The 13,644-nt window shown below is 33.6% G+C and overlaps 1 protein-coding gene across 2 annotated transcripts in view; it reads right to left on the bottom strand.

Moving 5' to 3' along the window:
• Nucleotides 1–13,644, bottom strand: part of LOC110100300 (gamma carbonic anhydrase-like 2, mitochondrial) — a 24,993-nt gene that overhangs the window by 4,658 nt on the left and 6,691 nt on the right. The window lies entirely within an intron of this gene.

Here is a 13,644-nt window from a genome sequence, read left to right as displayed (position 1 = left end):
TACCAACATGTCCATTTAAATCTCCTCCAATAAAAACTCTTTCTTCAAGAGGTATATATTTTGTATTAATTTTTTTAAGTCATTCCAAAATTTTAATTTAAAACTCATATCCAAACCTACTTGAGGAGCATAAGCACTTATAATATTAACAATCTTATCATCAACAACAATCTTTAAAGCTATAATTCTATCTCCAATCCTATTAATTTTTATAACATTATCCTTTAAACTCTTATCTATAATAACACCTACACCATTTCTAGTACGACTCTTACCCGAATACCAAAGTTTAAATCCTAAACTATCAATTTCCTTAGCCTTATCTCCAACCCATTTAGTTTCCTGAATGCACAAAATATTTAACTTCCTATGAATCATAATATTTATTAATTCCATTAATTTTTAATAAAACAGAAAAAACATAATCACAGAATGTTTTATTCTACTTCAAGAGCAGCTATGTGATATTTCAAACTCAGGTTTCTAGGAAACCATCAGTTTCAAATGGATAGATTTTTTTTTTCAAGCACGACCATGCGTAAAATCCTACATCTGGTGTTAAAAGATTTTTCTTCGAAGACTTGCACAACTGACATGAAATAATCAGAAAAGGTTGATCATAAAGATAGGAAGGGTTGTAGCCATTGTTTTGTCATTTTCTAGCTCGGTACTTTGAGATACAAATAAAGCAACCAGTAAAATAACAGCAAATAAGGTATTCCTAAAAGCAAAACACAAATTAATTCCAAATTCTAACATTCTGATGGTTAAAACTGCCTAGTTATGAAATTTATCATCCGTGAAGAAAGAGTAGGCCTCTTATAGATTACTTGAAAGATTTATGGCATCAGTTCATCGTGGCAATTTAAAGGAGAATATATTCAAAATCTGAGCTAGTACGAGGAAACCTTATTGGGCATGCAACCTCATCATGGTGCAGATTACTATCAAGAGGAATCTTTTTCTATGAAGGGCGATAGTTTTTAGGGGCATAATATACTTTTATTACTAGAGGCGACTCCTTCAAAAAGGGGAAACCATGCTATGTCCAAGTGATTGCTATTAAAAAAATGCTTTACGATCAAAGTGATATAATGCACTAGCCGTGCGCATCGTTTGCCTAAAAATGCGCACATCATGCTAGTTTGTTGTGTCACATCATAGTATTACGCACAAGGCAATAGCTCAGAATGAAATCCTAGTTCAAATTTCATGGCTCAGTTCAATACCTACCCCAATAACAAAGGCATGAATGTTCACTTCTCCTCGCATGTTCTCATAGTCATTGAGTTGGTACTCAATGGTTTTCTACTGTCAGCCAATGATGCAAATTGCTTCTCTTGGTTCGCTTCAAAAAAAATTGAACATCTATCTTCTCACAAAGTTTTTCGCCCTTTTAAAAATAAATTATAAAAGATTCAAATGAGAAGGGAAAGAACAAACAAGTTGATAGATCAAACACATTGATTTTCCTCTCTTCTAGGGTTTAGACATTAACACTTGTTGGATTTTCAATTGTTTCCTCATCCATTCAAGTAAAATCTCTCTCACTCCTATTTTGAATTTATATCGCAAAAGATAAGTAGAGAGTGGTAATAAGTCAATCAATCAAGATTAGGGTTACAAACAAGCCGATTCAGTTAGAAATGATTCTCTGAGGGAAGCCTCATATAAGGGTTTTAATTGAGCAAGATAAAGAACAAAGAAAAGGGAGAAGAGAATGAGGCCTTTATAGATGAGGAAAGGTTATTAGGCCTTTATATATGAGGCAAGGTTAGAAGGCCTTTATAAATATGGTAGCGTTACTTCGCCTACGAAAGTGGGAGAGTCACAAGCATGCCGACTTAAGCTGCAACTTTCATTGATATCTAGGATTCCACGTTATAGATAAAGAGCCCTTTACAACATAAGGTACTAAAAATCTTACTTTGATCACAAAAAGAAAAATAAAACCAAATCAAATTCAATCTTATGTAATCATGCAGTTGGAAGAATCTTCAAGACAATCCCTTAAGGCTTCATTTGATTATACTTTTCTTCTCCTCGTCTTTTCAAAGCAATTGTGATTATATGGAAGATGCATTCAGAAAATTATCATTTGCATGTACACTTTTTGTATCTTTATGAGCATGTAGATTGAACTCACGTAATGGAATAAAGATTTGATGTTATTGTTTTTTTTTTTTTGTATGAGCATGCAGATTGACTTGTAGATCAATTCATATTTTTGTATGAATATGATGAGGTTTACCAAAATATTTATAAAGTTATAACTTACCTTTAAATACTCTCCAAATTGGGAAAAATTATTCTGTGCGGCAACGGATGCCGTTCGGAGACGAATCAACACACGCCACGTCACTTTTTTGCTGTGTACCAGTGTTATGTACCGAGTGACGTGATGCATTCTGATTTGCCTTCGAACGGTCCGGTGACCGCACAAAGTAATTTCTCCCAAACTGAATACCAATTAACACATTAAATCAAAAAGGGTTGTTCACACCATTTGCGGCACATTCCATCCCATGCTTGGCCAGCTAGGAGTCATACTCTTAGTCAAACTTGCTTAAACCTAATAAATTTTACAATCTTTAATATGTTGACATCATATATATCAATCTTATTGTAATATTTTGTCAAAATTGCTGCATGTGGTTTCTCATAATTTAATTCCTCGACATCACTTCAAAAATTTTATTTCTAGATAATCATACATTTTCGCAAATTGAAAGGGTGTGCCTAATAGAAAAGGCTCCCATAGTATAGGATCTAAGAAGAGCTTGAAATATTTGCATGAAGTACACTGTAGCATAGCAATTTCCTTAATTGAACTCACAACTACCAGGTCATAAAGGAAACAACCAAGCAATTCACCCATGTCAACCCTAAATAAACTTTACAAGAATCTTTGTAGAAACTACAAGATGACATAGTGCATGCCACTTCACACTTTTTTTACCAAGGTTTTAATTTTCTTAAGAAGCGTATTCATTGTGCGTTAAGTGGACAAGTCATCAAACACGTCTGCTACATGAAAGCTGATCACAAATCTGATAGCGTGCACTTTTTACAAAAACATTAAGAGTGTCGATCAAGAAACTAACGAATTGTATATATTATGGTTTATTTTTTTCCATTGTCTTAATCATTTTTTTTTTCAAATCCCAGACTTCAACTTCCACACATCTACAGTTTCATTTATTTTTACCATTCTTTCCACAAAATCCATTTTTCTAAATTAACGATTTTTAGAAAATTTAAATTCAAATCAGAATAAAGTCCCGAGTGTAATTCAATTATGAACTGTCTTACTGAATAAAAACTATAACTTTTAAATTCTGTAAAATATAATATTATGTGGTAGTATAGAAAAGTTAAATATTAGGGCACTTTTACAAAATGTAAATTGGTTAAACCAGAAACGCTGTATGATAACGTGATAAAAAGAGCATTATGAGAACTTCTTCATTGGATTTTATGCCTTTTTTTCAATCTTTTCTCGAGAGCCCGTGATAATTGGTTTTTTGAATTCTCATCTTCAACATCATTAAGCCTTATAACTATTTTGGGTCAATATTTTAAATCCTCATTTTTCATACATTCATGTTGAGTACTATGTAGAAAGATAGTCTTCACAAATCATTTTAAACAGCTTCTATACAAGTAATCATAAATATTCTCCTTACTAATCCTTTGACAATGCATTATCTACTCCTCTAATAAATGCATTTTGTATCCTTCATTGTGCTTATTAAAAAAGTATATTTGTAATTAATTTTTCTTAAAATTTTTTAGAGTAAGATTCAAGATCTAAGATTTTGATTATGCATGAGGAAGCTAATGATATGTGGAAAAAAGTAGCTACTGATATTAAGCATATTGTAAAGTATGTGCTTGGAGTATGAAAAAGAAAAGCAATAATAGTAAAACTAGTTAGTGATAGAATCAAAATGTGCAAGAAAAAGATAAAAAAGAAGAAGTTTTGTTATAAAAATCGATTTAGATGGAAAAACTTGAAAAATTGAGAAAGATATAAAGGGCCCGTATTGAGTCCAAGAAGGCAATATGTGATGCGATGAATTTAGTTTTAGATGATTTAGATAATAGATTAGACACTAAGGATGGTGAAAGATGTATGTATAAGTTAGCCAAACAAAAAGATATAAAGATTTAGTTCAAGTAAAGTCCATTAAGGAAGAAGATCAAAGAGTGTTTTTATTTAAAAAGGATAATCAACATTAGTGGATGCAATATTTAGATAAGCTTTTCAATGAAAATTGTAAGAATTCAATTGACTTTAGTAACCTTAACATACTAAATGAAAATATATGTTTTTTTTGTTTTTATCACCGAATTAGTAAAATCAAGTTTAGAGATGCTTTACAGAAAATGAAAAGTGAAAAAGCTAATGTACCTAATGATATTCAAATAGAGGTGTGGAGAAGCTTCGGAGATGAAGAAATTTCTTGACTTATGAAACTTCTTAATATTATTTCAAAAACTAAGAAGGGGTCAAATGAGTGGAAAAGAAGTGTGTTAGTTGCTATTTTTAAGAATAAAGATAATGCAAAGGAGCGTGCGAATTATAGGTGAATTAAATTAATGTGTCAAACATTAAAACTATGGGAGAGAGTTAGTAGGTAGGGATTATGACGTGATACTAATGTTTCTCAAAACCAATTTGGATTCATGCCGGATAGGTCTACTATTAAAGCTATATATTTATTGAGAAGTTTGATGGAGAAATATAGAGAGAATAAGAAGGATCTTCCTATGATATTTTTTTATTTAAAAAAAGCATATGATAAAGTTCTAATTAAGTGCTATGAAAAGTTATAAAGAATGGGGTCAATAATGCATATATTCAAGTCATAAAGGATATATATGCATGTGTTGTGACTTGTGTTCAAACACAAGGTGGTTCGACCAAGAATTTCCTATTTCGGTTGGATTACATCAAGGATCATCTTTAAGCCCAAACCTTTATGCTTTAGTCATGAATGTTCTTACTAGACATTTTGCAAGAGGATGTACCCTAGTATAAGCTTTTTTACTGATGATATTCTTCTTGTTGATAAGTCTACATAAAGAATTAAACAAAAACTTGAATTATGGATGTCAATCTTATAGTCTAAAGGTTTTTGTTAGATGATATCTAAAACCAAATACGTGGAGTGCAATTTTAGTAGTAATAGATATAGTGAGGGAATTGTGACAATGGGTGATCAAGTCATTAAATAGATAATACATTTTAGATGTCTGGGGTCTATTGTTCAAAGTGATGGAAAAATCAATGGAGGTGTTATTAGTAGAATTCAAGTTAGATGATTGAAGTGGAGGAATGCATCGGACTTATTGTATGATAGAAAAATGCCCCTCAAACTTAAGGGAAAATTCAATAAGATAGTGGTGAGACTTGCAATACTTTATAATGAAGAATGTTGGCCATTAAAAGAGAAGAATGAAATTAAGTATTGCAGAGATGAGCATGCTCAGGTGGCTAAGTGGCTTTACTCTTAGAGACAATATGAAACAGGTATTTACCTCAAAAGGTTTGAGTAGCTCTAGTAGCAGATAAGATTAGAGAGTCTCCTTAGAAGGTTTGGTCACATAAAATATCGGTCTTCTGATGAACCAATTAGGTGAGTATATGTATTGGATTTGACCTTCATTAAGAAAGATAGAGGTTGACCAAAAAAAATTGGTTATAAAGTATTAGAAATGATTTTTTTATTATTATATTTAAATGAGAACTTGACTCTTAACTGAACACAATGGAGAAAAATGATTCATGTTGCCAACCCGCATAGTGGGATACAAGCTTAATGATGATGATGATGATGATATCATTCCAAACATTCCTCTCATATAATCATTCCTTAGTTATAGTTTCTAATTTTCTACATATCAATCTAAACATTCTCATTTCTACTACACACAATTTAGATTTTAATACTTTTTTGCTACCTGACATTTAGATCTATACAACATTGCCAACCTAGTCATGAGTATCAAAAATTACTTTTAACACTCCATAGCATCCTCTTATCACACAAACCCCTAAGGCATTTCATTTTAACTACCCAACATTAATTTTAAAAGTTATATCCTTATGTGCCTCTCTATTTTTCAATAAAATAGGCCTAAAATTCATAAACTTTTTTCTAGTTATTATCGTACATTTGAATAATATTGAATGATAGTAATAATATCACAATTACAATTGCATATCATTATCGCTTACTTTTGTATCTAAAAAATTATAGAAAAGTGTGGCAAGACTTAATTAAAATGAAGAATATAAAATTATAGGAAAACTTCATGTGTAACACATAAATCTTGCTTATTTATAGAACCATCACCAAACTATCTCTATTAATCATACTCGCATGCAAATATTGAAATTCACAATATAAACCCAACTCCTATATTTCCCTATCATCATATTCTCAAAAGTTTGATCGACAAATCTATAGATTCAATAGTTTATTTTATTAGGATAAGTGTTAGATTTGCAAATTAGCATTTGGATGGCATTTTCATAATTTTTCAAAATAATAAATAGTTTTGAGCCGGCCTTATATTTCATTTTAGCATGAAGAGAACACAAAAGACCACTTATAGTCTTGAAATGGATTTTTAGAGGTCTTGTTTGTATGCAATGAATTCCTTACCACATGAAGAAAATAAACACTAAAAAAAATGTGATAATGAGCGGAATAGTTGATTAGTTTAACATGAGTAGTGCCAAATAGGTAAGTATGACATACTTTTATGATTTGTATCATGATGAACTAAGATCAGCTTATCTAAAGAATAAAAGTAATAACCTTATTAATGAAATGTACCACAGACCATGATCAGTACGACTGATCTTCCAACTATTTTTACTATGCGGAACAATTTCTAGTAAAATGAGCAATAGATTGAGCATTCAAGTCATTTTCGTTCCTTTTTCCTTTTTTTATCGATAGTTCTCTCAGAGAAACAATGAAGTGAAAGTTGAATTAATAAAGACAGCTCCAAAATTATACAAAAAATGTTGTGTTATTTAGCCGCTAACCTAGTAATGAAATCTGAATCCAAGAAAATTATGAAGCAATAGATGGATCATATCTGCTGCATTGACTCTACGAAAGTGGGATTGACTACAAGAATCATTTTTTCCCATTGTGTCATGTTAAGAGTCGTGTTCTCATTTAAATCTAATAAAGAAAGGTTATTTCTAATATTTTCTAACCAAGTCTTTTTATGTTTACCTCAACCTTTCTTAACATAGGTCAAATCTAATACATCTACTCTCCTAACAAGGTCATCGGAAGGTCGATGTTTTACATGACCAAACCATCTAAGGCGACTCTCTCAAATCCTATCTGTTATTGGAACTACTCCAACCTTTTCCCGAATATGCTCATTTTATATCCTGTCTCTAAGAGTAAGTTCACTCATCCACCTGAGCATCCTCATTTGAGCAACATTTAACTTAATATTATGCTTCTCTTTTAATGGGCAACATTCTGCACCATAAAGAATTGCATGTCTCACCATCATCTTATAAAATTTTCCCTCAAAATTGAGTGTTACTTTTATATCACAACAAACCCAATGCATTCCTCCACTTCAACCATGCAACTTGAATTCTATTAATAATATCCCAATCAATTTTACCATCACTCTGAACAATAGACCCAAGATATCTAAAACAAGTACACTTATTAATGACTTGATCGCTCAAAGTCACAAACCCCCACTAGATCTATTACTACTAAAATTATACTCCCTGTATTCGGTTTTAGATCTACGCAAACGAAAACCATTAGACTCTAAGATTGACCTCTATAATTCGAGTTTACCTTCAACTCCCTCTCTAGTCTTATCAACAAGAAGAATATTATCAGCAAAAAACATACACCAAGGTACATCCTCTTACAAATGCCTAGTGAGAACATCCATGACTAAAGCAAAAAGATAAGGGCTTAATGCCGATCTTTCATGTAATCCAACTGAAATCATTGTTTAAAATTGCGCAATAAGAGGCGCGCCTCTGCGCAATTCTTGCAAAAAACGCCTCAAGGCGTGCGCAATTGCGGGCTGTGGTGAGGCGTACGCCTCACGTAGGCTGAGGCACGCCTCTATTGCGCAATTGCGCAATTTTGAGAGAGGCGTACGCCTCAGCCAAAGGGCCCACCTACTTAAAATTTTTCCTCCCTTTCCCCCACACCCGATCGGCTCAGGATTCAACCCGATATTTTCCGCGCGTTTGCTCCAGGTCGCGAAATCCAGAGCCCCCAGTCCGCTCGGCCAACCTTCCCGCCGCCTCTCCCGCCGGCGCCGCCTCTCCCCGGCGAAGTTGAAGTGTCCGGCCGCCTTGTAGGAGAAGTCCACAAAGGATTTTAGGTTTTTTTCTTTTTTACTTTTGGTTAGATTTTTTTGAAATGTTAAGAATTATAATTGGTTTTTAGATTTTGTGAATTTCTATGTGTAATTTCGATTCTTTCAAATTAGGGATCAGTTAAGAGGCAAGGAAAAGGTGAGGTCTTCTCATTGCGGAGGGACCCTTCTTTGGGTTTACCAGAATATAGCTGATACAAGTGACTATTTGGCGCGGCGAGAAAGAGCTAGTCTATTTAAAGTGCAAACTTTGTGTCGAGGTATCAGTTAGGTGTAAGGGCGCTTGAGTTCCCTGCAGGTAGAGTAAACACGCTGAGGGAGCATCTTGATCAATTTGCCTCCCATCACAACGAACTAAGCACCATATGAGCAAAAGAGTGACCGGACAATTTGAGGCAAGAAATAACGCTGTCTTACTTTGGAAGAAAACTACCCTGTCAAGAACACTTACATGTGAAACAAGCAACGTTTCAACTTTGCTATAAGGAGCAAGGTTAAAGGTCGACCAAGGTGCTTATTATTATTGGGCAATGAGGTGAAAGAGCTCTCTCCTCACTATGACATAATAGAGGACTTGCCACGGGGTCCTATGGAATCGGAGTATATGGACTACGTGACAGGCAAGCAGTGAGGTAAAGCGCACGAGAGATTATGCGCGTGCAGTCATCTCCGGGCTCATAGAGGAGGTCAGGCGACAGGTTTGGCATGTGACATTGGGAGTTCTTTTTTTGAATATGCTTAAATACACATTAACGATGATTGCTAATCGTCTGCCTACTTCATGTATGATGCGGTCGAGGGATTGTATGGAACGAGGGTGAAGAGCACCTTCTATGTATGAGTTGCGCACTTGGATCTTTCAAAAGAAGAATTGACAGAACACCGAGCTCACCATTGATGTTAGATTAAAAGACGGTTGGTTGAGACAGTGTGCACAACCATAATGTCAGTATGGATGGTCTGATGCATGAAGAGAGGGTATTAGTATAATCTTAATACCTTGTAAAGCAATTCCCCTATGGTACGTGTTCTTAAGATCTGTTGAAGCTTCTGATGAGCGTGAAGAATGCTACATTCATTTCATTTACTTGATTGGAGTTATGTGAGGAGATTTTGAAGAGCAGTGGTTGTCCAGTGTTAGTGACTGATAATGCCAGTGCATACAAAGCAGCTTGGTCAGATGTTTGATGGAGAAGAGGACACACCTCTATTGGACACCTTGCGCAAGCACATTGTATTGATCTCAATTAGAGGATCTTGGTGGACTTACCTCAGCACAGAGTGCTCTCTTTAGAGGCAAAAGAAAAGATTTACAAAATTCATCTACAATCACTCTTGGTCTTAAGCTTAATGAGGAAAATTTCAAAGAAAGAAATCACTCGACCTGCAACCACTAGGTATGATTCATATTTTTTACAATTGTAAGTCATTCCAACTGTATGTTTCGTATTTAACTTTGGGGAACTGTGAATCTATTAGGTTTTGCCACCTCCTATTTATGACACTGCAGAGCTTGATGGAGGTGAGGCAACTTTTGGAAAGCCAGTTTTACATCAACTGAATGGCTAAACTCTGTTTGGGGGAGAAGAGTGAGCGAAAGGAGATAAGAAAACGATAATTCTGAATGATAAATGTTGGGCTACTGTGAACCTATGCCATTGAGCACGAGCCCCTTTAGTTGCAAGTTCTACGTTAGTGGCATGCAGAGAAAAAACCACTATGGATTTTATTATAAATGCTATGATGAGGCCAAGGAGTTGATTGCACTACTTGGGGGAGAGGAGGCAAGTTATAGGAGATTGGGATATCGGTTGATGCTCGGTGGGAGTGCAGTACACGACATTCTACATGCAGCTGCATATTATCTTAACCCTCAAATTTCAATTATTATCAGAGGAAAAAATCTTCAAATCCGGAGGTTAAGCTTTGGTTCTATATCACTGTATTTGAAAGATTAATACCGGAGCAGGGCAGATAGGGAGTTGCAGATTACAGCTTGTTCTGTTCCGGAATAAAGAGGGTTTTTTTGATTTAGAATGCAGCAAAAAACTACATTTCTAAACGTCTCCAGGTATAAAATTAATTTGGTTAAATGCAAACCACTTATTCAGTCTAGAATTTTGATTAATATTTTTCTTGAAACAGGTTGAATTGGTGGATCCAATTTTGGTGATTCCGAACCCCTGAGCTACAGAGTTTGCTGATAGAGTGTTGGGCCCTATTGTTCTTCTTCTGGGTGTGAGCGAAATTGGAGATCATATAGTCAAGTGCAAACAAAGAGAAGAAATCGACTATCTACACTCAGAATGAACTCCCTCGATATACATAATGCACAACAAGAGGTTAAGAGATAGGAGGTGAGGAATAAGGGGTTGAAGATGTATGAGAGACCCGTTGGTGTGATGATCTGTCGTCTGATAATGAGTGGTTCATAGATGATGAGGCCAGACTTTGTCATTATCAGGACTTAAAGGTAGAAAGAATCTAAATTGTGGATGTATTGAGGGGCGAAGCAGATCAAACGGGTACATCCACTAGTACCACACCACACAATCTTACTAGCTCTGCAAGTTAAAGTATATGTTCTCTGTTCAGTCGCCAGATAATGAGTGGTTCATCCATTAATATAGCTCATTAATCTTTTCTTTTTAGATGAACAGGAGAACAAGTGATCATGTTGAGATGAAGATGACATGGTATTCATAGTACAAATTGGAGAGAAGATTCACTTGAAGACCCATTTAGTGAGGGATATGATTTCATTTTATATGTTTTTTGTTATTTTTTGGGAGTTTTGTTAACTGTATTTTGTGATTTTGTACTTTGGTACATAATTTATTGCATCTACTTCTTATTTTCCAATATGCTACTTATTTTCCTGAACTAAAAATCCCTAATTTTTTCATTACGCAATTCTGTGTTCGTGATGGCTTACGCCCAGACCGCCTCGAGGCTTACGCCTCGCCTCACGGACGAAAACCGCCTCGTAGGCGCAGTTACGCCCAATTTTAAACCTTTTACTGAAATAGGAAAATATTTGTCAAAACCCACCTTGTGTTTGACACAATTAACAGCTCCTGCATACATATCTCTAATGACTGAACTAAAGCATATAAAAACTTTTCTTTTCTAGAACTCTTCCACAGCACTTCTCTTTGAAACTTTATCATATGTTTACTCTAAAATCAATTAAATATCATATGTAGATCCTCCTTAATCTCTCTTAAACTATTCCACTCAACCCTCTCAATAAACTGAATAGCCTTATAGTAGACCTACCAGGCATGGAATCCAAATTTATTTGCAGAAACAGTTGTATCACGTCTATAACCTATCGTCTACATAACTTCGTCTCCCATAGTTTTTAAAGTTTTGACAGCAATTACATTTACTTCACCATCCTATAATTGCCGCACTACTTGTGCATCATCTTTATCTTGAAAATAGCACTACAACCTCAGTTTCCCTCTCATTATTGCCTCTTTTCTATAGTCTTTTAGAATAATATTAAAAAGTTTAGTAAGCCAAAAAATTCTTTTCATCTCCCTAAGCATTTTCACACCTCCACTGGAATTATCATAAGGGTCCTCTAGGTTTCCATACTGCATTTTCTTTAAAGCCTCTCTTAACTTTGTTTTACTAATTTACACAATAAAAATAAAAAATATCTATTTTCATTTGGAGTGCCTAAGGTCGCTAAAAGTCATCATAATTTTCACAATCTTCATTGAAAAGCTTAGCAAAATATCTCATCCACCTTTGTTGAATATTATACTCTTCTAAAAAAATATTTATACTCATCCTTTAATATTCTTCACTTGATCTACAATCTTACTACTCTTATCTTTTGTTTGGAACTTATACATACCTTTTGTCATCTTTAGAATCTAATACTATTATATAAGCGTCATTCTAAAATATTTCGCATCAATTGCTTCTTAAATTACCTTACGAGCTCTATTATATATTTCCCAACTTTCAGAGATTTAACTAAACCAATTATTATAACAAACAGCATTCTTATTTTTATCTTTTCTGCACATTTTGATTCCACCAACTATTTTTATTTATTAGGAACTTATTCCTTTTAAAACTCCAAGCCACATCTATTACAATATTATTAATATTACTAGCTACTTTTATCCCACATATATTCACTTTTTCATGCACAGACAAAATATTTAAAAATCTGAATATTACTTTAAAATATGTTTTGTCTTTTAAAAGCACCCAATCTAATCTTAGAAATTAATGTTTTACTAATTTTCATATTATGCCCCTTCTTTAAAATTGTCAAAACCTAATAAGCAATCGTTTGGTATATAAATTTCACTCGGAATAATTTTTACGAACTTTAACTATTAGAAACAGTCTATTTTCCTATAAGAAAATAATCAATTGAGTTTTACTAGATTACATTCTTAAAAAGTAATGAGATGTCATATCTGTTCTTAAATAAGTATTTAACAATTAAAAATCATAACTAAACCAAAAATCTATATTAATCTTTAATAACCTTCATTAGTCACTCCAAAAGCCATAGCCACAATGAATACTTTTAAAAATCGCTCTATCTCTCTATCACCATGTTCTTTAGAATCTCCTCCATAAAGAAACCTTATTCTTTCAAAGAAGAGAATCTTTGAATTTAATTATTCTAGTCATTCCAAAGATTTTATTTTATAAGCACACATCACAACCACTTTGAAGAGCATAAGCAAAAGAATATTATATATATATATATATATATATACTATATATATATATATATGTAATCAAATGGCCTTGTCCCAAAGGGTTATATAAATCCAGAAAGCTTTAGTATCCTCAATCATGAACCATCAAGATAATCTAAAATTTACTAGACCGATTATGCAATGAAAGGTTTCCAACAAAAAGCGTTATTAAAGCGCTACTCTCATGCAGGACACTCCATCAAGATATGGTTTCTTGCTAATTAGTTCCTTTTGGTTTTGTTAATCGGTATGAAAACAGTCTCATTTGCAATGAGAATTATCATGAAGAATCATATTTCTTACCACACTTTTCGCTTATGTTAACAGTAAGAAATTTCATATATGTTGTCAAAATGTTAAGAGAAATGCAATTCACAAAAGGAATTTTTTTTTTGGCTTAGGGAGTGATTTTAGTTTGGTGAATACTTTAAAGTGTAAGGTGTTTCAAAATTGCCAGGCTGGTTTTAATAAATTTTGGTGTTTGATTTTGAAGAAAAAGATTCAAAAAGTCAAATGT

Source organism: Dendrobium catenatum, unplaced genomic scaffold (genome assembly GCF_001605985.2).
Source record: "Dendrobium catenatum unplaced genomic scaffold, ASM160598v2 fragScaff_scaffold_1102, whole genome shotgun sequence".
NCBI lineage: Eukaryota > Viridiplantae > Streptophyta > Magnoliopsida > Asparagales > Orchidaceae > Dendrobium > Dendrobium catenatum.
The sequence above is the reverse complement of the archived record's forward strand: the minus strand, read 5'-3'. Positions and strand labels throughout refer to the sequence as shown.